Source organism: Lissotriton helveticus, chromosome 9 (assembly GCF_964261635.1).
Source record: "Lissotriton helveticus chromosome 9, aLisHel1.1, whole genome shotgun sequence".
Classification (NCBI taxonomy): domain Eukaryota; kingdom Metazoa; phylum Chordata; class Amphibia; order Caudata; family Salamandridae; genus Lissotriton; species Lissotriton helveticus.
The window spans coordinates 1,097,959,719-1,097,983,824 of NC_136070.1; positions in this window are offsets into that span (position 1 = coordinate 1,097,959,719).

Consider the following 24,106-nt stretch of genomic DNA (forward strand, 5'->3'; position numbering starts at 1 on the left):
CCCAGTTATGCAGGCCATGCACACCAGAAATGCCCAATTGCATTGTGGGACTTGTAGTGTGACCACAATTTCCAGATAGCCCCATACAGCCAGACCTGTCAAGTGAGAGTCATTCCTAAAGCCAGTCAGGGAATGCTAGCCTGCATGCATGTAGCAACCTCCCATGTGCAAGAAACATGTCATTAATCACGGTCCCATTTACATCACAGGTGGCACAGAACAACCCAGCACTGACATTGAGGCCCTACACATTGACGACAATCCCGAAGACACCGAGGGAGAGGGCCATCCTGCCCCTCAACCAGGACCATCACAGGCAGCACCAGCAGCAGTAGTACCACCACCTGCCCCTGTGGACAGTGCCACCCCTGCAGCCACAGGTGCGCCACAACCACCCCGTGTAACACCCATGGCAGTGGCACAGGCCACAACAGCTGCAGCCAGGAAGCAGACAAGGCGCACAGCCACTGTGCGATCACAGTCCAGCGGACTGGTGAGGGAGCAGCGTGACACAACAACACGTGCTGGCAGGGGGGTAAATGTCCGGGATCCTGGCCTGTCCATTGAACGTCGGATGCTCCGGTTCCATCAGAAGCAGGCCCGTCACTTGGCAGCCATCCACCTGCAGCGGCACAAGACTGCACGTAATGTGGGACAGCTCACTGACAGCATGCAAATCGTGACCGCTGCTGTCCAGGAAAACAGCCAGGTCCTGTTGTCCCAGCAGGATGTCAACCACCGCTGCCACCGCCAGCTGCTGACCCGCCTGTCAGCTTACATACGCTCCAATCATATTATCGGGAATGCCACCTCCCAACTATCGCGTCGCTCCCTAGCGATGCAGATTCAAATGGTGCAATGCTGCCAGGACGGCGCTAGGGCACTGGAGCAAGTCACCACAGCAGTGCAGAGTCTGCAGGCGACTGGCCATGGCCAAGCAAGTGGGGGGATGATGCCAGTGAGGGCAATTCCAGCCACAGCAGACTGTTGTTGCCGCTGGTGACGGTACCCCGCCGCAGCACCAGACCCACTGCAGCCTCACGGGCTAATGCTGATGTGGAGGAAGTCAAAAGGCGACTGGGAGCGTCCACCCGGAGGCACCACTGACTCTTTCTAATGTACCGGCAGGGCCATGCTGATGATACATGCATGCCCTCCTCACACACATGGGGATGTATGAGTTAATACAGCTCTCATGCAATATCTAAAAAATTTGTACATTATTGTGAAAAAAACAATAATATTTATATGTACAAGTTAATCTGACTCATGTCATTATTTCCTTTGTCATGCATGAGTGAAGTGTTGGGTGAGGGGAGTGGGTGCACTAAAAACAGTTCATTGTGATTTGGTTGTGGCAACTGTGTCCTTCAGCAGGATTCTCCCCGCGTGCATGAGGCACATGTGCAGGTGGGCGGTTGTCCCCTTCCGACTCACTGCCAGAGATCTCTACAGGTATACTCTGCTTGGTAGCAATGTTGTGGAGTATTGCAAACACGGCCACGATGCGGCAGCAGACCTCAGGCTGGTAATTGAGGGCCCCACCAGTCTTGTGTAGTATGCGGAATCTTCTCTTCAAAAGCCCAAATGTCCGCTCAATGCAATTTCTTGTGCGGATGTGGGCAGCATTGTAACGCCGTTGCTGTGGTGTGGCAGGGTTGAGGTATGGGGTGAGGAGGTACTCACGGAGACCTTAGGCGCTGTCACCTGAATGAAAGGAGCAGAGGGTGAGTGCCTGTTATGCGCAGCTACATGGTCGCGAAGTACTGATTGTTGGCATGTGTACTTACCTAGAAGGTGTCCTTCGCCAAAGTCTCCCCTGGCCAGTCGTGTGTGCATGCCGCTGTACCGGAATATGAAGGAGTCATGTGTGCTCCCCGGGTATTATGCCACTATGTCCGTGATGATTGTCTTAGCATTGCACAACATCTGGATATTCAGTGAGTGGTAGGACTTGCGGTTCCGGTACATGTATTCTGTTTGTGCAGGTGGGCAGATGTGGATGTGGGTACAGTCAATGCATCCAATTACATGGGGGAATTGCGCAATGTTGTAAAAATCAAGCTTGGTTTGATTCAAGTCCTATTGGGTGGTCGGGAATGTTTTGTAATGGTGTAGCCGGGTCAGCATGGCCACCAGGAAACTACTTAGGCAGCGGGACATGGTGCTCTGGGAGATCCCCCCTGCAACGGCAACTATCCCCTGGAAGCTTCCCGAGGCCATGAGGTGCAGGCTGCAAAGACCTGGACATGGGTGGACACAGCATTGGTCCTCCTTGTTGGGTGCTGCATCAGGGGGTCAAGGACCCGGATGAGCTTGGTAATCATTGCCCTATTCAGCCGGTACTTTGAGTAGATTTGCTCCTCAGTTTGTTCCAGAAGTGTGATCCGCTGGCGGAAAATTCGCTCCTGGATCCTGCGTCTGTTCCTTGCTGCAGCCTGGAGCCTTCGCCGCCTAACCACCATGTCCTGGCATTGTGAATGTCCTCATGCTCCTACTGAGTCTCCTTAAGTGTGTTTGGTCAGGGCCGCACCTGTGGCTAGTTTTTTTTTTTCATTGACTTCATGGTTACCAGCTGGTTTGGGTTCTCCTTAAATTGTGCCTCGCAATTAGCGATTTAGGGGTTTTTTGCAATTTGCGAATTTTGATGAATTTGGTTAGCTATTATTTAGAGATTTCGCAAATTAAATCGCAGAATCATTGGAATCTCGCAAATTCTGATTTGCTAAGGAGGTTCCACCTAGATTCTGCAATTTTATTTGCAATTTCGCTATATCGATTTTGCGAATTCGCAAATTGGTCACTTTTCTTATCATGAATTGTAGATCATTGAATTGCGATCGCAATAGCTGATTCGCAGCGATTGCGATCGCAATTTTGGATGATAAATCTGGCTGTAAGTACTCTGGTATACTTGATGTGTATCTGTGGTTCATTCGAAGTGGAACAGCAGTTGGGAGTCATCTGCGTAGCTATCTAGCGTTCTTGAAGGATTTTAGAAGTGATCCTGTGACACAGATGTATTCAATAAATCCATGAAGATAGTCTGTTCTGCAGATAACATAGATTTTCTGCACTTCTAAATTGTGACTCGGAGACTGAAGCAGTGCGCTGCATCCACATGGCCTATAACTATTACTACAGTAAAATAGGTATTTTTAACCAATTTGATGCTGGATTGCACCAAAGACTGGGGAAGAGTTTTCATGCTGGCTTAGCATGATCATGTATGAAAAATTGCTGGCATATTTTGTGCTGCCTACGTTTGTACTCTTTGCATCATGGTGATGGATTTTTCAAGGCTGGTGTAAACCATGTTTCGACATTCCATAATGAAAGTGTGGGTCTGCTGTATTTAAAGGTTAGTTAGGGAGAAATATGTAATTTGGCTCCCTTGATAACTGTGCTGATTTGCAGTTAAATGGCTTAACCAAGATCAGAATCAAAAGGTTGGTATTCCCTTTGAAGGGGCAGTAATGACATCAGATTGTTAAGTAAAATGAAGGTGCAACTCGAGACAAAGTTAAAGAGGTATGGATTTTATCTCATGTCCAAAATAGGAAGTACACCACCAGCACATTGTTCAGCTTATAACCATAGTCCTTCTCACTTCCAACCTAATGCATAGAACCCTCAACTTTCTACACTCTGTGCTTCCCTCTGAGTTCCATCAAGAGACAAGCTCAACATATCCTTCCCCCATAATATTAACAAAGCGAAAAAACAAAAATATAAACTAGAAAGACAAGAATGAGAAGCCACCAATACTCTTGATGGTTCAACACGGATGGAAAAAATACAGAGTTTACATAAACATTTGTTTAATAGACATTCAACATTATAATCCCTGTGCCAAGCAGAAGGAGAATGTACACCATTTACATTAAACAATTGGTTCAATCAATCAATCAATCAAGAGTATTTGTAAAGCGCGCTACTCACCCGCTAGGGTCTCAAGGCGCTGGGGGGGGGGGGCTGCTACTGCTCGAAAAGCCAGGTCTTGAGTTGCTTCCTGAAGGAGAGATGGTCCTGGGTGAGTCGTAGGTGGGTGGGGAGGGTGTTCCAGGTCTTGGCCACCAGGTAGGTGAAGGATCTTCCTCCAGTGGTGGTTCTGCGGATCCGTGGGACGGGGGCGAGGCTGGCGGAGCGGAGCTGGCGGGTTGGCGTGTAGAACGTGAGGCGATTGTTGAGGTATTCGGGGCCCAAGTCATGGAGAGCCTTGTGTGCGTGGGTGAGGAGTCTGAACATGATCCTCTTGCTGACGGGGAACCAGTGCAGGTCCCTCAGGTGGGCGGAGATGTGGTTGTGTCGGGGATGTCCAAGACGAGTCGTGCTGAGGCGTACTGGATGCGCTGAAGTCTTTTCTGTAATTTGGCGGTGGTCCCAGCATAGAGGGCGTTCCCGTAGTCCAGACGGCAGGTGACGAGGGCCTGAGTGACCGTTTTCCTGGTTCCAGTGGGGATCCAGTGGAAGATCTTATGGAGCATGCGGAGTGTGTTGAAGCAGGAGGAGGTAACGGCGTTAACTTGCCTGGCCATCGTGAGGGAGGAGTCAAGGATGAAGCCCAGGTTGCGTGCGTGGTCCGTGGGCTTGGGTGGGGGGCCCCGAGCAGGGGGCCACCAGGAGTCGTCCCAGGCGGAGATGGATGGGCCGAGGATGAGGACCCTGTCCGAGTTCAGTTTCAGGCGGCTGAACTTTATCCAGTATGCGATGTCTTTCATTCCATCCTGGAAGCTGGCTCTGGCGGAGGTGGGGTCGTTGGTGAGGGAGAGGATCAGTTGGGTATCGTTGGCGTAGGAGATGATGTTGAGGTTGTGCTTGCGTGCGATGGCTGCGAGGGGGCTCATGTAGACGTAGACGTTGAAGAGGGTGGGGCTGAGTGAGGAGCCTTGAGGTACGCCGCAGATGATCTTAGTGGCTTCTGCGAGGAAGGGCGGGAGATGGACTCTTTGGGTTCTGTCGGAGAGGAAGGAGGTGATCCATTCCAGGGCCTTTCCTTGGATCCCGGCGTGGCGGAGGCGGGTTGTCAGGGTGCGGTGGCAGACCGTGTCGAACGCAGCCGAAAGGTCGAGCAGGATGAGGGCGGCGGTTTCTCCGTTGTCCAGCAGGGTCCGGATGTCGTCGGTGGCCGCGATGAGGACGGTCTCGGTGCTGTGGTTCGCTCGGAATCCGGACTGCGATGGGTCGAGGGAGCCGTTCTTCTCCAGGAAGGCTGTCAGCTGTTTGTTGATGGTTTTCTCGATGACTTTTGCAGGGAAGGGGAGGAGTGAGATGGGGCGGAAGTTCTTGAGGTCTGAGGGGTCTGCGGTGGGTTTCTTCAGGAGGGCGCTGATCTCTGCGTGCTTCCAGCTCTCCGGGAAGGTGGCGGATATGAAGGAGTTGTTGATGATGTCCCGAAGTTTGGGTGCGATGATGGAGTCGGCTTTGTTGAAGATGTGGTGTGGGCAGGGATCGGCTGGGGAGCCCGAGTGGATGGTGTTCATCGTGTGGGTGGTATCTTCCGTGCTGACCTGAGTCCAGGCACACAGGGTGGTGGTGGGGGGTGTAGGTTCGGTGGTGGGGTACGAGTTCTGAGCGCCGAAGCTGTCGTGTATGTCAACGATCTTACGGTGAAAAAAGGTGGCCAGAGAGTTGCAGAGGTCTTGAGAAGGCGTGATGTCGTTGTTGCTGGCGTTGGGGTTGGAGAGCTCTTTCACGACGTTGATGAGTTCCTTGCTGTTGTGGGTGTTGTTGTCCAGTCGTTCTCTGAAGGATGACCTTTTGGTGGTGCGGATCAGCTGGTGGTGTTTGCGGGTGGCGTTCTTGAGGGCTGTCATGTTATCCGTTGACTGGTTGTGGCGCCAGGCTTTTCCGAGGTCACTGCAGGATTTCTTGGAGTCTTTGAGATCGTTGGTGAACCACGCGGCTTTCTTGCTGTTGAGGTTGCTGGGAGGGTTTTTCAGTGGAGCAAGGGTGTCGGCGCAGTTGGTGATCCACTGTGTGAGGTTGCGGGCTCCTTCGTTGGGGTCCGTGGTGTTGGTGGGAGGGTTTAGGCCCAAGGAGCTGGTGAATCGGTCGGTGGTGATCTTGCTCCAGCATCTTCGGGGGGTTTGTTGAGGGCGGTGGTGGGTCATTGTTTTCCTGAAGTTGAAGTCTATGCAGCTGTGGTCGGTCCAGTGGAGCTCGGTGGTGTGGCTGAAGGAGATGTGGTTGCTGGAGGAGAAGACAGGGTCGAGCGTGTGGCCGAAGTAATGGGTGGAGGTGTTGTCCAGTTGCTTGAATCCGAGGTTGGCGAGGTTGTCTAGTAGGGCGGTGGTGTTGTTGTCCTGGTCGTTCTCCAGGTGGAAGTTGAGGTCTCCTAGGAGGATGTAGTCGGGGGAGGTGAGGGCGAGCGGGCTGATGAAGTCTGCGATGGCCTCGCTGAAGTGTGAGCGTGGTCCCGGGGGTCTGTAGATGAGGGTTCCTCTGAGGGTGGTCTTGGGGTCGGTGTTCAATCTGGAAGTGCAGGTGCTCTGCGGTGGCGAGGGTGTTGTCGGTGTTGGTCGTGATGCGGATAGTGTTTCTGTGGGCGATGGCGATGCCTCCTTCGGTCTGGTTGACGCGGTCCCTCCGGATGATCTTGTAGCCGTCCCGGATGGCAATGGCGATGTCGGGGGCTGAGGAGGCGTTCATCCAGGTTTCCGTGAAGAAGGCGATGTCTGGTGCCGTTTTGTCCAGGAGGTCCCATAGTTCGACGGCGTGCCTGTGGATGGAGTGGGTGTTGAGCAGGATGCACTTGAGGTGGTTGTTGTTGGTGGCTGTTTTGGCTGGTGCGGTGCAGGACCGAGTGCAGGTGAAGTAGCAGGCGTGGCAGGTGAAGGCTCCGTGGGTGCGTTTCGGGGTGGCTTGGTAGCAGGCTGGATGTCAGCCGGTGTTGAGTGCGTGGAGGGTGGCGGCATCGTAGCTCAGTCGGGTGGGCTGGCTCCGGCGGGGTCCAGGGGTTCTGGCGCTGGGCCCGGTCCAGGCGTGGACGGGCGTAGACGGGCTTGCCTTTGTCACGCGTGGCCGCTGCGCGTACGCGTGGTCCCCGCCATTTATGGCGAAGTGGGAGGGAGGAGCAGCTAGGAGGCAGGAGCGGGGCGGCGAATGGGGAGCGGGAAACAGGAGAAGGGGGCGGGGCCGCAGGAGAGCAGCGGCGGGGAGCAGGGGGGGGTTGGAAAGAGCAGGAAAGCAGAGCGGGGGAGTGCGAGGGCAAGCCTGGAGAGCAAGGGCAAGCCTGGAAAGCAGGGGCCCTAAGGAGAGGCAGCAGCAAGAGGGCCAAGCAGGCAGCGGCAGCGGAATCCGGGCACATGGGGGCCGTGCGGTAGTGGAGTGACCGGGTCAAGGGTTGAGAGACTCACAACAATATTACCTTAGTGCCAAGTAGGTTTACACCTTACATCCCCTGAACGTGTTACACACAGCTCCCTCACACACTCCTGTTCCAACAGCTCCCCAAAACGAGTACACACAAAATCAACTTTGCTTCCAGGAATGACTGAAATCCTGTCTTTGTTCCAGATCTTTCCATCTCTGATGTGTATCGTATCACATGAGGAGGCACTTTACTCACCTGTACAATGGCAGAAAACCTGGATTCACCCTTCACAACATGTCCGAGCTTCTTGATCCTGACCCAGCTTCCCTCCACAAAATCTCTTAGATCTGCTCTTATGTTTTCACCCTCATACCTCTTTTGTACTTGTTTCTTGCCATTAAGCACAGCAGACAATCGGCAGTATCAATGCTGAGCAGTACCATTTTGTAGTATCCTGCATTTATATTGTAGGGTGTTTTAGCACCACTTCTCAGCCTGTGCCTGTGCTCTGACTCATTAGAATGTTGGAGACTGATGATGCCTCGGAATGTTGGGACTGAGAGCTGAAGTGACAGTTGGTTAAGGGCTGAGCAGCTGACGGGCAGCTCCTGGTGGGGCTCTGATCTACTACATATCTACTTGATTGTTATCAACTTTACTACTTGTTATATTCATGAAACAAACATCTTGAATTACAACCTTCCTGAGTGGACCTTCTTCACCACATATTTTGGCGACAAGGATGGGATCCGAACCCACGCGTGCAAAGCACAATGGATTTTACTACTTGTTATCTTCATGAAATAAACATCTTGAATCAAAACCTTCCTGAGTGGACCTTCTTCACCACACATTCATTCACGGTTGAGCTTTGAACTTGGAACCCTCCCATGCAACAAAAAAAAGCAATACACCAATCGGAACACTGGGAGTTTTCCTGTACACCCACAACATGTCATCCTCCACACTCTTCTAACCAAGGTTGTTAACAGTTGCTAGCTGCAATTGATCTTTCAATGGTATCATTAAACTGTTCCACCAACCCATTTTTTTCTTGGGTGGTACAAGGAGGTTCTCATGTGTTTGATACTATGAGCATCATCCAAGAATGATTTCATCTCCACAGACACCAACTGTGCGCCCTTATCAGTTACAATCTCAGAGGGGTATGGTTCACTCATAAACACTTTGCATAAAAATGTAATAGCTGAAGTAGAACTCACATTGTTTTAACCCAACTTCTGGCTATTTAGACATATAACCCATTAAGACAATGGCACACTTGCAACTATCTCCCAAGAGTGTTATGGGGGGCAGCAATATCCAAAGATAATTTCCCCAAGGGTACCAAAGTTGAGTCCACAGTGTTAACCGGGTTAGGTTGAGTCACCTGGGTCTTATCACTCATAACACATGGACCACAATCTCTCACAAAACACTGCACAACTTTTCCCACACCAGGCACCAGAAGTCTTCACATACCCGGCGCTCCATTGCCCTTATTCAGATGTGACCCTCATGTGCTAACTCTAAAATCCTGGACCTCAAATTAGCGGGTGCAACCAATTGCCCCAATCTCTGCTGGAGTCCATCCTCGCACATCAATTCGGCAGCTACATATAAATAAGGAGTAAACTCTTTGTCCATTATCTCTTATGACCCAGAGCAGCACATCACTGAGAACAGAATCCTTATGTATCTCATCCATCCACTCATTTTTCTCCAACGTGACCCTCAAGGCAATATTGATTGAATTAGCTAAACAAACACTCTCACTGCCATCCACCACCTCCACGTCAGAAACATTTAACGGCATTCTGGATAGAAAGTCATCAATAACATTTTTCTTTCCAGGAACATACTCAACTTTATAGTGGCTTGTGATTTGTCCTTAGAATAGATGGAATGCCCCAAACATAGGTGCGAAAATAATGAGTTCTCCACCAAAGTGCTATAATTGAATAAGCATGTTCTGCACCTCTGAGTGCTCTGGATGCAAAAGCAACCACCTCTTCTTTCCTGTTGACCCTCTTCTGTATGAGAACTGCACCTAATCCAAAGTTGCTGGTATCTATCACTATGATGCTACAATCTCTGGCTCCAAATAACTTTAGAAGACTTGCCGATCTTATGTTGGATCGTATTTTGTCAAAGGCATCTTGGCACTCTTCACTCCACACAAATGAAACACTTTTTTTAATAGATCTCTAAAGGGAATAGCCTTGTCCTTTACCTAAATGCTCAGTGAATACTCTGGGAAATGGATCCACCCATTGACCTGCAGGGGAAACACTCATACAGACAACTTAGAACATGGGATCACACAATCTGGATGGTTAGGATCTAAAATAATATCCAATTCCCCTTGCTCAATGCAACCCAACAAATGTGTGCCCTCTTTAACTACAAACACTTCACCCTGGGCTGAATTTCCATCAAACTCTAGTCGGCCATAACATTGACCTTTCACTTTAATCGTTTTTCCACCATATACACACATTGTCACACTGGGTGGCTGAAGCTCCTGTAGTTTGAGTTTAAGAAAAACCATCAGGACCAATCAACGTAAATGGTGAACCTGAGTCTGCCATCAAACATACATCTATTCCATTTATCACAACATTGCACAAGGGTGGCTTTCTGTGGAACAGTTTTAACTCCCCTATTTCATTTCCTCAGCAATTCTCACATATTCACTTCCATCAACCATGGTAATAGTCAGAATCAAGTCACTGTCATCACTGAATGGTGTGCTCTCTTCAATCAATGACACCACAGATTTGTCACAACAAATTTTGGCAAATGTGACAAAGCCATCTTGGGGTCTGTATCGTAGAGGTGGTCTGTGGGCTTTACTTATTGTCAGGCCAGTTCTGTAAGACTTTGGGACTCTGGAGCAATTGGGCAATCCTTGTGAGAGTATTTTTTTCTGCCACTTCCCTTAAAAAACAGATATTGAATGACAGTATTTCCTGTGTAGTCTTTCACTTTTCGGGTGTACACTTTACAGATTACATTTGGAAAGTAATGTGAGGTTTATTATCAGAGCATTGAGGAATCCGCAAGTGGGAAGGAACAGAACAAAGTGATAGAAGAATCAGATTGTTCTCTGCTGCCTTACAGCCATGTATTTCATGCTACGAATATGGAACAATCTTCTGCGAGACCCTTGTAATAATTCCATGCACCTTGCATGAACCCTTTGGAGTTTTCCTGATTTCCCAACATCACCATTCAGGTCTGTATGCTCCAGTCCATTACAAAGGGAACAGAAGGCATTATTAAAGCTCACGTGAAGAACGAGGAACATCGAGCGTGCGCGGCTTGCCATTAGTTTTTGCCAACCTCTGCCTTTACACTTCACTTACATTTCAATATATCTCACCAAACAAATCACAGAGCTTTTGCTTAACACAGCATAACTGAAAAACATTCATTTGTAAGATCTATAAGCATAAGATTATTGTACCAGAAAACAAAACTTTAACCACAAGAGAAAGCACATGAGCCTGCTGTAAGCATCCAGAATAGTCAAGTGTAGGATAAGGAACAGCTCTAAGGGGCAGGAAATGACTCCCTGTTTAATGGCAGTGAGAAGGCTATCTTATCTTCCATGTTAGAGAGTGAACCTCGAATCCAGAGCCTAGAAGACGAAAAGTGGGGAGAGAAACTAGAAAAAACTAGCAGATAATGAATGTATAACTGTTCCAGACCTTCATGAAGTGTTTGAAGATTTGGGCTGTTGGGGTGGCTCAAACTGTGATCTTGGATAAAACCATTCTGTTAATCTTGGGCTGACAACTGGAACAAGACAGCTAGCAAGAAAAACAGGTGTACAGTAGAAGAGACTGAAACTTTAGAGAAGTAAGGAAGGAAACATTAATGACAAGGACGTAGGGGCTTTTTTTCAAGCCCCGTACATTGCCAAAGCATCCCTTTTCTTAAGGTCCGGTGGCGCTGAGTGCCGATCCATATCTACGTGGCCACACAAAGCCACAATGTGTGGCTTTTAATGGGCTCGTAGATATAGTGTAAGCAACGCAGCGTAAGTCACTTCATTACCTTACATTGCTTCGGGGAGCCATGCCATGGGAGTTGCGGTGGGTGTTCCCACTCTAACCCATAGTTTTTGACACATTCCCAGATGTACAACATACCGTAAATCTATGGATGCCTCAGAACCCTGCTCCTCCCCAGGGGTGGCGTAATGGTTGTTTTTATGAGGGAAAGTGTCCCTACCTGCACAAAAACAACCTGATTTCCACACAGGCACCCTTGCGCCATGGTGTAAGTGTGTCTGCATTGGCGCTAGGCAGCCATTTGTGAGCCAGCACAGTGTAAGAGGACAGGAATGCACCATATCTCACAGATACAACGCATTCCTGCCCTTTTCGTTTGACGCATGGCAGCACAGCAACATGATGTGCAGCACTGCCCTGCGTCAAATTGTTGCAAAAGGGGCACTTAGGGCCTGATTTAGATTTCGGTGGATGGGTTACACCGTCACAACAGGGACGGGTATTCCATCCGCCAAAATATAAATCCTGTAGGATATTATGGGATTTATATTTCGGCTGACAGGATAACCGTCATCGTCTGCCGAAATCTAAATCAGATTCCCTAAGTATAGGAAGAATCTCAGCAACTTCCTCAATAATAAAATAGCATAAGACTGTTCCCAGTAAGCAAACCTTCTCCTCCTTTACTGACCTGACTGTTTAGGTATTTAGACTTTGTTCCAGTTCTTGTCTTTACTTCCTTCCTCTCTCAGGAGACTTTTTCCCTCCCTACTTTGGAACACTCTCCTGCTTCCCATTATTTGACTCCTATCATTTAAGGAAATAAATAAAGAAAACATCCATAATAAAGAAACTATATACAGAAATGGCATGACAACATATTAAATGGCCACATCCGTACAAAATGACAACTAAGACCGTACCACTAAAACTAGATTTACTAAATCATTTAAACAAAAGAAAATGCAATGTATGGCCAAGGCTAAAGAATCATTACCCTCCCCTCATTGAGGCTGTATAAACTACATGTATTACTAAATTGTTGCACAAAATAGCCACCTCGAGTAAAATTTTGTGACGATGAGTGTGACCTTCCTTTTGACCATGCAAGTAATGGAAATAGTCTACAGAACAAGAAAACACAGAAAGATCACTAACTGTTCATAGAGCACTACGGTAAAAAGATCTAGAAACAATTGTGTGTGTTTCAGGAGTAGAACCTAAGATGCTTTGAGAAATAAAATGTTGGTTTGACTAAAACAGAAAATGGATGGGAAACTAGTCTGGGTTCAGGCACTGGTATTTGAGAGAAGGGTGAACATAATTCAATAGGATTCTGAAAGAAGGGACTGAAATAGTGATTATGGAAATGAAACTTATTGAGGTTTTATGAGTTGCAGCTCAAGAGTTAGGAAACTCAGCTGAAAAGTGAAAACCAGTCCTTGGATTCTCAATGTTCCTTACCTTACAGCAGTAACAGAAGAACAGGAAAAGAATACCTACCAAATTGTACACATCCCAATGCCACTGCAGTAAAAACTAAATGTAAAAATAAAGTCCCAGATGAGCTTCTTAACCAATATACCATATACAAGACCTTCTCTTTTATCCCAAGTTGTCCACTGTTAGGTGTATACTTTATCACAAATTAATTTCTTAGACCATATCTCAGTTCCTAGAAAAGCTTCCTATACCTTTTCTATAGTTTCAGAAAAGATCCATTCACCTTAACCCTGATCCCAGAAGAAACTTCCTAGGGCATATCCCTAGTTCCAGGTGAGCTTCTTAGGGCTTATCATGTTTCCCAGATCAACTACTGAAGCCTTATCCCATATATCAATTGTGCACCTTAGGTCTTATTTCTGCTGACTTTTGAAATTTCGTGGCCTTAAAACCAATTACAGATGTGCATCCTGAACCTACCATTTTACAAAGGGTTTTTTAGGACTTATCATATTTATAAGAAGAGCACGTTAGTTTTGGGACTGGGCAGTGTTGTGTTCGTCCTACTATCGTCCTCCTTCATGGCAGCTACCACATAACACTAACCCACAAGCTCTGGTTACGGGGGAGGGGTGGTATGTGGAGACTGCAGCATTGGGGAAAAGTCGAATGGGGACTGTGGCCACTGAGGGGGTGACATTTTACACAGCAGGCATCTCCAGGAGACACCCCAACTATGCTGGGGCTGACAGGCAAGCATTGCTTTTATTGTGTGGCTACTCTATCAGTGGGGCTTCCTTCTGACTAGCTACACTGACTTGCACATGTGTCAGCTTAAAACCCCTTTTCAGAGAGATTTATCACAAGTTCTCTGATGTTGCTGCTGCAGTCACAGAATATTAGCAGTAATGCTTTCTAGATAAAGTAATTTACTTGGGAACTTTGACATTGTAGAGGGTGGTTGGGCTATTACAAACATACACTAACATTGTACATTGTACATTGTACTATAAGAATATTTTTTATCCCACTGCCGAGGGCTATACCGGTTGTTAAAGGCCCTGAACCAAGGAGAGGTCCTTTAACAACTGGGATAGCCTGAGGCAGAGGAGCTATAAGGCTATTAGAACATTCCACCCACTGAGAATGACATAAATTATTAAGGGAGAAACAGAACGACAAACATTGAAATGTTAAAGCAGAAGATTTATACCAGCCATTATAAGAAGAGAGTTACTCCATTTCCTTCAATGGATCTTTCAACAGTCCAATGTTTTAATACTCAGTATATCCTTGTGTTAGAAATGGGGTCTCTAGTTGGCAGTGGTTTGCACCCTGTCCAAGAAGGGACCCTCACTCTAGTCAGGGTAAGGGAGTCACACAGCTAAGATAACCTCTGCTGACCCCCTTGGTAACTTGACATGAGCAGTCAGCCTCATCTCAAAGGCATAGTGTAAAGTATTTCAACCCATGCACAAAGTAACACAGTGAAAGCACTACAAAAGAAGTCCACACCAGTTTAGAAAAATCACCCATATTTATCTGAATAAAACAAGACCAAAACAACAAAAATCCAACATACACAAGTCCAAACCTCACTTTTAAAAGGTTAAGCAGGTTCAGTTCAGAGAAATTAATGGATGCATTTGTTTTAGCATAAAAGTATCTGAGATGTGTCAAAAATCAAAGGCGGTGCAAGGCTCCGGAAAAACAAAGTGATGCGTCAGTTCCTTACTACACAGTGGAGGTGAGGTGTCAATTACGTACTGGCAGGGGAGGTGATGAGTTGGTTCCTTACTGGTAGGGGAGGTGATGTGTGGGTTTCCGGACACGCAGTCTCAGTTCCTTATTGCGGTGCAGTGTTGATGAAAAATCGGCACCCAGGGACAATGTGTCAAAAATCCAGACGCACTACGTCAATGCAAGAAAGGCGCCAAGTTGATTTCACAGCTGCGAAGTAGTTGGTGCGTTGATTCCTCCTTCGTAACAGGAGGCAGTACACACAAGGCCTTGGAGAACCTTGGAAGAAGGATGTAGAAAGCAAGGACCAGTACTTTCACTCCCAGGACAGAAGCAGCAAGCAGTAGGCCAGCACAACAAAGTAACAGGCAGAGTGGCAGTACCTCCTACAGTATTTAGTTCTCCTTCCTGGCAGAATGTCCTCGTCCATAAGTGTTCTAATTTTGTGGTGACATAGGTCCATTGCTTCTCCCCATTCTGCCTTTGAAGTGAGAAAACTTCAAAGGAAAGTCTTTGTATTGTTGCAAGACCTGTCTGTCCCTGACCTGGCTCCAGGCACACAACAGGCGGGTGGAGACAGCTTTGTGTGAGGACAGGCACAGTCCTATTCAGTGGTCAGTGACAACTCCTCCGACCGCTCTATATCAGGAAGGCCCATCAGCCTGGTGTTGGGCCAACAGGATATGCAAGGCGCACCCCAGCTCCCTATGTGTGACTGCCTAGAATGAATGCACAAGAGTCCAACTGTCAGCCAACCCAGATGTGTATTTTATAGACAGGCAGAGACAATCAAGAAAATGCCCACTTTCTAAAAGTGCCATTTTCAAACATGCAAATGAAAAACCAACTTCACCAAATGAAATATTTTTACATTTTGAGTTCAGAGACCCCAAACTCCAAATCTCTATCTGTTCCCAATTGGAAATTACACTTACAAGATATTTCACAGCAATCCCATGTTACCCTATTGGAGTTAGCAATTGTGAAAAACGAAATTAGCAGCATTTCAGTATTAGGACATATAAAAACACAACAGCACATTTTATACCTTTTGAATACACTGCACCCTGCCATGGGGCTAACTTGGGCCTACCTTAGGGGTGCCTTACCTGTAGTAAAAGGGATGGTTTGGGCTTGGCAAGTAGGTGAACTTACAAGATCGTAATGGCAGTCTAAAACTGCACTTACAGGTACTGCAGTGACATGCCTGAGACATGTTTATAGGGCTACACAAGTAGGTGGCACAATCAGTGCTGCAGGCCCACTAATAGCATTTGATTTACAGGCCCTGGGCACACCTGGTGCACTTTACTAGGGACTTACTAGTAAATCAAAAATGCCAATCATGGAGAAACCAATTACCATTACGTTATAGACGTAGAGGATATGCACTTTAACACTGGTTAGCAGTGGTAAAGGGCCCAGAGTCCTAAAGCCAACAAGGACAGGTCAGAAAAAAATGGAGGAAGGAGGAAAAAGTTACAAAGGGTTTGGTCTAACACCTTGTCTCATTTCAGCTCCCTTGGTATCACTGCTCTTTCTCTTCCACTGAGGGGTGGGTACTCTGTGCTGTCTAGCCCGATATACAGGGAAGATTTAGTCCCTTGAGGTGCCACTTAAGATCCATTTATGCGGGCACATTTCTCTACATTCAACAAACCAGTCATTTTGACCTTTTTCCTGAACGCAGATGTAGGTTCAAGTAATTAACAATGATGGAGATTAGCATTGATCTTCCCTAATTGACTTGACCAATTTGAATTACCTGCCCTTTCTTTGTTGGCCTTTTAATCGCCACCATTCATTACGAGAAAGCACACAGGATCAAATCTGAAGAGTGTCAATGCCACTCAGCGATAAAAATTCCCTCCGCCAGAATAACTGTAACGCCTTTTGCTGCCCCCACCGCAGTCCTTCTACTTCTCCAACCATGATACTGAATATGGGCTCTCATAGATATAAAAAAGATGAATAACGATGCAGGTTCCCATAAATCCTTTGGACTTCTCTTGTTTCCCCTTCCACCTTCCGGTTGTCCTCCCATTGCTAATTTCAGCCACACTGGCCACCCAGTACTATTCACAAATGACCACGTATCTGGAAATGTAATATTTACTATTGCTGTTCTTACTTTTTATTGAAAAGCCTGAAAGAGCAGAATATCAACTCATTTTTTTTTATTAACAATAATAAAGAAGCATTGTAAGATACCCTGACAGTTGTGTATGTAGGTCTAATATGACAGTGCAGCCACCTGCAAGAATAATTGTTAGCTGTTCTTTAAAATATACATGGGGTGGACTTTGGCACCACCCAGAGAGCTATACCCCCGCTCACCTCATGCTACCGGCTATTTAGTGTATCATTCCACCTTCCAGGATGTGCTGCAATTGGAATACACGAGGGACTATTTCACATCAGAAAAGTACACTGAATCATCACACTGTTTGTCATAATCAATTTGTTATCCCCCCCACATGCGTTTTACACAGAAAACAATATATTTTGCTACTTTCTCAGGCTGAGGCCAAGCCAGTAGGTCGGGGTTTAATGTGATAAACAGCACTTGTAATTTCATTCAGGTATACAGCACCCGTGTTTATGTGTACTGACACATTACAGCCAGATCTCTTGGTTTTACCAACGCTTTTTATTTAAAAGAGTCTATTGGAAATAATCGACCATCCCAGAGTCTAATGGAAATAATCGACCATCCAAGCTGCTCCTCCCTCCCACCCCCCCATATATGGCAGCCGCTGCATGGCTGATCAGCGCACGCGCACAGCGGGCCGCCGCTGGTGCGCCAAAGGCGCGCCTAAGGCAAGCCCGTCTGCGCCCATCCGTGCCTGGACCACACCCAGCACCAGAAACCCTGGCCCCCATACCCGCCACGACGACTGCCGCCGCTACGATGCCAGCACACTGCACGCCCTCAACCCCGGACGGACCCACACCTGCATCAAAATGCACACATGGTCCCTTTACCTGCTGGAACAGCAGCTACACAAGCCTCAGAGCCTCCGAACCACCGCCAAAAAAGACCTCAACCACCTCCGATGCATCCTACTGAATACCCGCTCTGCACGCAAGCACGCCGTTGAGCTCTGGGACCTGCTCGACAGGTCATCCCCGTACGTCGCCTTCCTGACAGAGACCTGGATGAACGACTCCTCCGCACTCGACATTGCCACAGCCATCCCGGACGGCTACAAGATCACCCGCAGAGACCGCACCAACAGAGTTGGAGGAGGAATCGCCATCGTTCACAAGAACTGCATCAGGGTCTCGACCAGCACCGACGACACTCTCAGCACCGCCGAACACATGCACTTCCAGATCCACACAGGCCTCAACACAACCCTCAGAGGTACCCTTGTCTACAGACCCCCGGACCCCGACCCCAGTTCAGCGACTCCATCGCCAACTTCATCAGCATGCACGCCCGGACCTCCACCGACTCCATACTCCTGAAGGACCTGAACTTTCACCTTGAGAACAACAACGACAGCAACTCCGCCACCCTGATCGACAACCTCGACAACCTTGGACTGAGGCAGCTCGTCACAACGCCTACCCATTCCGCAGGCCACACGCTCGACCCCGTCTTCTCCTCAAGCTCCCACGTCTCCTTCAGCCACACCACCGAACTCATCTGGACCGACCACCACTGCATCCACTTCACCTTCCAGAAACCCACCACACACCACCGCACCCAACAGATCCCCCGCAGCTGCTGGGGCAAAATCACCAACTACATCCAAACCTCACTCTCAGCCCACCCACCGACACCTCCAACATCAACGACGCCTCCCACAACCTCAGACGTTGGATCGACGACTGCACCAACACCCCTGCCCCGCTGAAGAAACCCAGCCACAGAGACACCAGCAAGAGAGCTAGCTGGTTCACCGCAGAACTCATAGCCTCCAAGCAAATCTGCCGGAAACTAGAGAAGAAACAGCACAATGAAAAGATACCGAACAGCCTCGCAGCCCGCAAAGACGCCATCCGCAAACACCATCACCTCATCAGGTCTGTCAAGAGGACCTCCTTCAAAGACCGCCTCGACAACAACGCACACAACAGCAAGGAGCTCTTCAACATAGTAAAGGAACTCTCCAACCCCAGCTCCAACACCAACAACATCCCGCCGTCGCAAGCCCTGTGCGACTCCCTCACCACCTTCCTCCACCGCAAGATCGCTGACATCCATGACAGCTTCAATACCCAGACAGCCCAACAGATATCGACACTCCAGACTCTCCGCACACCATCGACCACGACCCCCTGCCAGCCTGGGCAATGTGAACATCGATGACACCATCAAGACCATAAGAACAATCTTCTCCGGCTCCCCGTCAGACCCACTCCCGCACGACATCTTCAACAAAGCCAGCAGCTCCATCGCATCCCACCTGCGCAATGTGATCAAACTCTCCTTTGAGATTGCGACCTTCCCAGAGAACTGGAAACACGCCGAGACAACGCCCTACTCAAAAAACCCAAGGCAGACCAGAGAGACCTCAAGAACGTCTGGCCCATCTCCCTGCTTCCGTTCCCAGTCAAGGTCATCGAGAAGATCGTCAACAGACAGCTAACCCGATACCTCGAGGAAAACAGCATCCTGGACTCATTCAGGGTTCCGCAGCAACCACAGCACTGAGACTGCCCTTATCGCCCCCACCAACAACATCAGGACCCTGCAGGACAACGGTGAGACCGCGGCCCTCATCCTCCTCAACCTCTCCGCCGCCTCCGACACTGTCTGCCACCGCACACTACGCACACGCCTCCACGATGCTGGGATCCGAGACAAGGCCCTGGAATGGACCACCTCTTCCTCTCCGGCAGAACCCAGAGCGTCCGCCTCCCCCATTCCGACCTGAAGCCTCCAAGATCATCTGAGGCGTACCCCAGGGATCATCCCTCAGCCTGACAGTGTTCAACATCTACATGGCCCCGCTTGCACAAGTCGCCCGACAGCACGACCTCAACATAATCTCTTACGCCGACGACGCTCAACTGATCCTCTCACTCACCAAAGACCCCCTCAACGCCAAATCCAACCTCCACGAAGGAATGAAGGCCGTCGCCGACTGGATGAAGATCAGCCGACTGAAGCTGAACACGGACAAGACGGAGGTTCTCATCCTCTGCTCCAACCCTTCAGCCTGGGATGACTCCTGGTGGCCTACAGCACTGGGAGCAGCCCCGACACCCAAGGACCACGCACGCAACCTGGGAGTCATCCTCGACTCAACACTCTCCATGACCAAGCAAGTCAACGCCGTCTCCTCCTCCTTCTTCAACACCCTCTGCATTCTCCGCAAGATCCACAGGTGGATCCCGACAGATACAAGAAGAAAAGTCACCCAGGCCCTCGTCAGTAGCAGACTCGACTATGGAAACGCCCTCTAAGCGGGAGCCCCGGCCAAGCTCATCAAACGACTGCAACGCATTCAAAACACCTCTGCACGCCTGATCCTCAACATACCACGCCACAGCCACATCACCCTTCACCTGAGAAACCTGCACTGCTCCCCGTCAACAAGAGGATTTCCTTCAAGCTCCTCATCCACGCACACAAGGCACTCCACAAGACCGGCCCAGCCTACCTCAACAGACGACTCTTCTTCTACATCCCCAACCGCCAGCTCCGCTCCACCTACCTCGCCCTCGCCAACGTCCCTTGCATCCGAACAACAACCTCCGGCGGCAGATCCTTCTCCTACCTTGCCGCCAAGACCTGGAACACCCTCCCACTGAGCCTACGACAGACCCAAGACCTGCTGACCTTCACGAGGCTACTCAAGACCTGGTTGTTAGACCAGTAGTGGCCCCCCTCCCCCTTTTTTCCCCCAGCGCCTTGAGACCCTCATGGGTAAGCAGTGCGCTCTACAAATTCTTGATTGATTGACCATGTTCACTTCCCTTGGAGGAACTTTCAATCATGAATTGATTTCAGTTTGTACCCCCATAAAATTCACAAACACGATGCATTGTTGATAACAGGAGACCAAGGCCGCAGGAAGTGAGCCATCAAGAAGGTATCTTTTATTTCCAGTTTTTACAAGGCTGATGGTTCCAATGATAGCGGCCAATTAGTGTTGCTGCTTCGTGCTCAGCATCACAAAATCCCAGACGCTGCACTTGACGTGTCATTTATTTCCAGTAAAAGGGTTCACACAGTGAGAGAATTCAGACGCAGCCAGGAAAAACTGACATACCTTAGTAATACAAACCGCCATTTTATAGGAAAATTGCAGGTGCAGTAAATCAACAGGAGCCGGCCTGCAGCTCGCGCCACATGCAGACGTTCCCTTGCAGGAACGTTTTACATCAAGAGCGTTACTGTGCAAAATATTGTCTGAAGTGCCGGATGTCAGCTGCCGATGTCCTTTGCGACTTTGGAGGTTAATTTAATGTGTGCACGGGCCTCAAAGCACTGCCAATTTTTCAGCTTTGTTAAAGCAATTCAGTTCAAATATTCAGATGTGTTCACAGGCATTCTCTGTCCTAGCTGGGGAATATTATAGAGAAGTAAAAAAAGCCGCGCCGGCTCATGAATAGAGATTAGCGCATTTTTGAATAAATGGGCGAAGAGCTGTGGATGCGCTCTCGCGCTGGAACAAGGGCCTTTGTTTCAGATTGATTTGACAGGCTATCTCAATGAGCCGAACATCAAACATCACAGGAAGTACAAACTGACTGCTGATGTGCGAAAAGAGCCCGTGCGAAGGGGGTTGAAGCAACAGCGAAACTGTCTAAAAGACAGCTGGCTAAAAAAAGGATGCTGGCTCGGTTTTCGGGCTTGGAAGAAGTTGAAGAGATGGCGATAGCCGTCTTTCCATATTAAAGCAAATGAGGCCATGTCTTTGGTTAGTTTGCGTCGAGATCTGCCGACTAAAAAAAGCACTCACTCCGGAGTAAGTTGATCGGTTTCCCCCCAGCTGTTACTAGAGTAAGTCAGTGTGATGGAGAGCGTCTGCCAGTAGGATGGATTAATCTTCAAAACAGTCGCACTCGCACGACCCTTTGCAGAACGGCACCTTGCATGACCCTGAACCGCCCCTCCCCCCTCCCCCCCCCCCCAGCTTTCAGACAATTTGTTAGGCCAGACATGTCCTGCTCAGCATATGTTTAAAAAAAGTGCGAGTGAACATACTATACACTAGCGAGAAGGGATGTACTCAGTCATGACCCGTGCCCTGTCAGAGCATCGAGCGCGATGCAAATGTGCCCTACTGGGAATGGCCGCGGTCAGCAAGAGCCCTGACACTGACAAGCTAAAGGAAGAATCAATACCGTGCCTCGTGCTGGCGAGGCAGCGGCGCGAGCGGCGCAGAATGATGATCACATGAAGACTTGAGGAACGCAGGAAATGGGGCCTGTAATGGCGCGCACTGTCATGATGGCTCGTTTCGTTGTTGGACTGCATCAATAATGCACTGGTTTGTCAAACTTAGCAGTTTTATGTCGGTATGTATCAACATTATTTAGGAATTCATTTCTGTTGTCAGAAGCTAACAATGCAATATATAAATTCACATTAGTTTCAGTATAACCATACCTCCCTTACTTGTACAGTAGAAAATTGAGCGAGCTTTTGTGTATTTAACAAAATATGCATTAATGGTAGATGCTCTCCGCTTGAATTTACATGTATGTACTAGCATAGAAGCTGTTGTAATTAGATCAAAATTACTACCTTGTGTTCAAGTGCCTCGATCCATGCCGTTATGCTTATAATGGACGACACATCACGATGTTCATTCTGAGTTTACATTTCTTGATTGACACCAAATGCAGCAAGACGTGAACTGTTTATTTCTATATGGCATATCGTTCTCGAGGAACTCACTACAGGAAGCCTTTGCTACATCTCAGTATTTTTCGTGCTAGCACGCTATTAAATTCATTCACAATGGTTCCTTGTTTGTTATGTAACTAGTTTGTTCTAACACCTCAGGATGATATTAGGCCAAAAGGGCCAATCGATATTAATATATTGGGCTAGTGCTAGAGTTATGTGGCGTTTAAGAATACATCAATTGTGATCTGTTGTAATAATGCTCGTACCAGGCTGATTTTGCAGTTTTGCCATTTTCTGAGAAAGAAAATGGTATATAAACACGAATTTGAGGGTGAGCCCTAGGACCTTTCATGAGCCTCCAGGATGCTGTACAATTGCTTACTGATTGAACTAAAGATTTGAGACTTAGGGGGTGATTACGAACCTGTCGGTCAGACCACCAGGCCGTAGTGTCGGTGTGCAGGAGACCGCCATCAAGCAGGCGGCATCCAGACCATCGTATTGTGACATGACCGCGGCAGTTTGTCAGCAGCTCCATGCTCAGGCTCACTATGTGAGCCTGAAGGCGATGTCGCCGCGGTGCAGCACACTGTTACCATGCACCATGTTGTGCATGGCACACAGTGCAAGTTCGACAGTGCATGAAGAGTGGGCCCAACATGTGCCCCCATATACTACCCCCTGCGCGGAATCACCCGGGGACCCTGTTTGGGGTCCCTGCTTTACGTTTCCGACATCCTTTGCATGGCAGGGTTGGCGCCATGTAAAGGATGTTGGAAAGCGAAGTCATAATGCCGATGGCGGTGCCTGCCTCGGCACCACCACCATTCACTTTCTCTGACACCACCACCGCACCCTTAGGATCCCTCAGGATCCACTATCCTGTTGTGTTGGGCAACTTTTGATCCGACTGCCAGTGTCCTAATGGAGCGGTCCGACTGTCGGGCCATCGGTGGTCGGACCGCCAACAACGGGATGTCGGCGGTCCGACTGCCAGCATCATAATTAGGCCCTAAGTCTATTTCTGATTCTATTCATTTGTACTATTCCTGAAGCTGAGAGCCTTCATGGCAAATTATTTCTATGTATATTTATGAGATTGATATTGCTTTTGCATTTCCACATTTCCATATTGCACATTACCTTTATTGGACCTACATTTGTTTTCTAAATTTTAGTCTCAAACTCCGTTTTTGAGTCAGTCCTTTCTTATTGACTGTATTTTGGAATGCTGGTTGAATCTTGTTTATGGGGCACATTACCTCATAGATTTTTAGGTTAACACTGCCCGATCCACCCAATATTGGGTGTGCCACTGCCATTTCTTCACTAAGGGTACATAGCACACACACTTTCATACACCTAAATAACAGATATTCTAGATTTATCCAAAGACACACACACACGTATGCAATTCAGAAAGTATAAAGATGAGCTCTTGGTATTCAAACACATAAACTTATAGAAGGGTAGTAATCAACAGTATAATGTTTATTACCAATGTAGATAATAGAAACCTTCCCAGGGGGTCCCACTGACACTTGGTCCTTTTAAACCAACAAAGAAGAAATTGGCACAGAAGCTGAAATATAAAAGTAACATCTTTATTAACCTCAAATGAGGGAGACTACACACACAGAAGCCTTAGCAACTGAATGAGGCAGTCTGAGGAGTACAGAAAACTGGGGCCTTATATATGCTTAGGGTTACATAGTCAGCATAAGACCAAGGAGCAGTCCTGGCACATATAAGCATGCAAAATGACTAATATGGGCA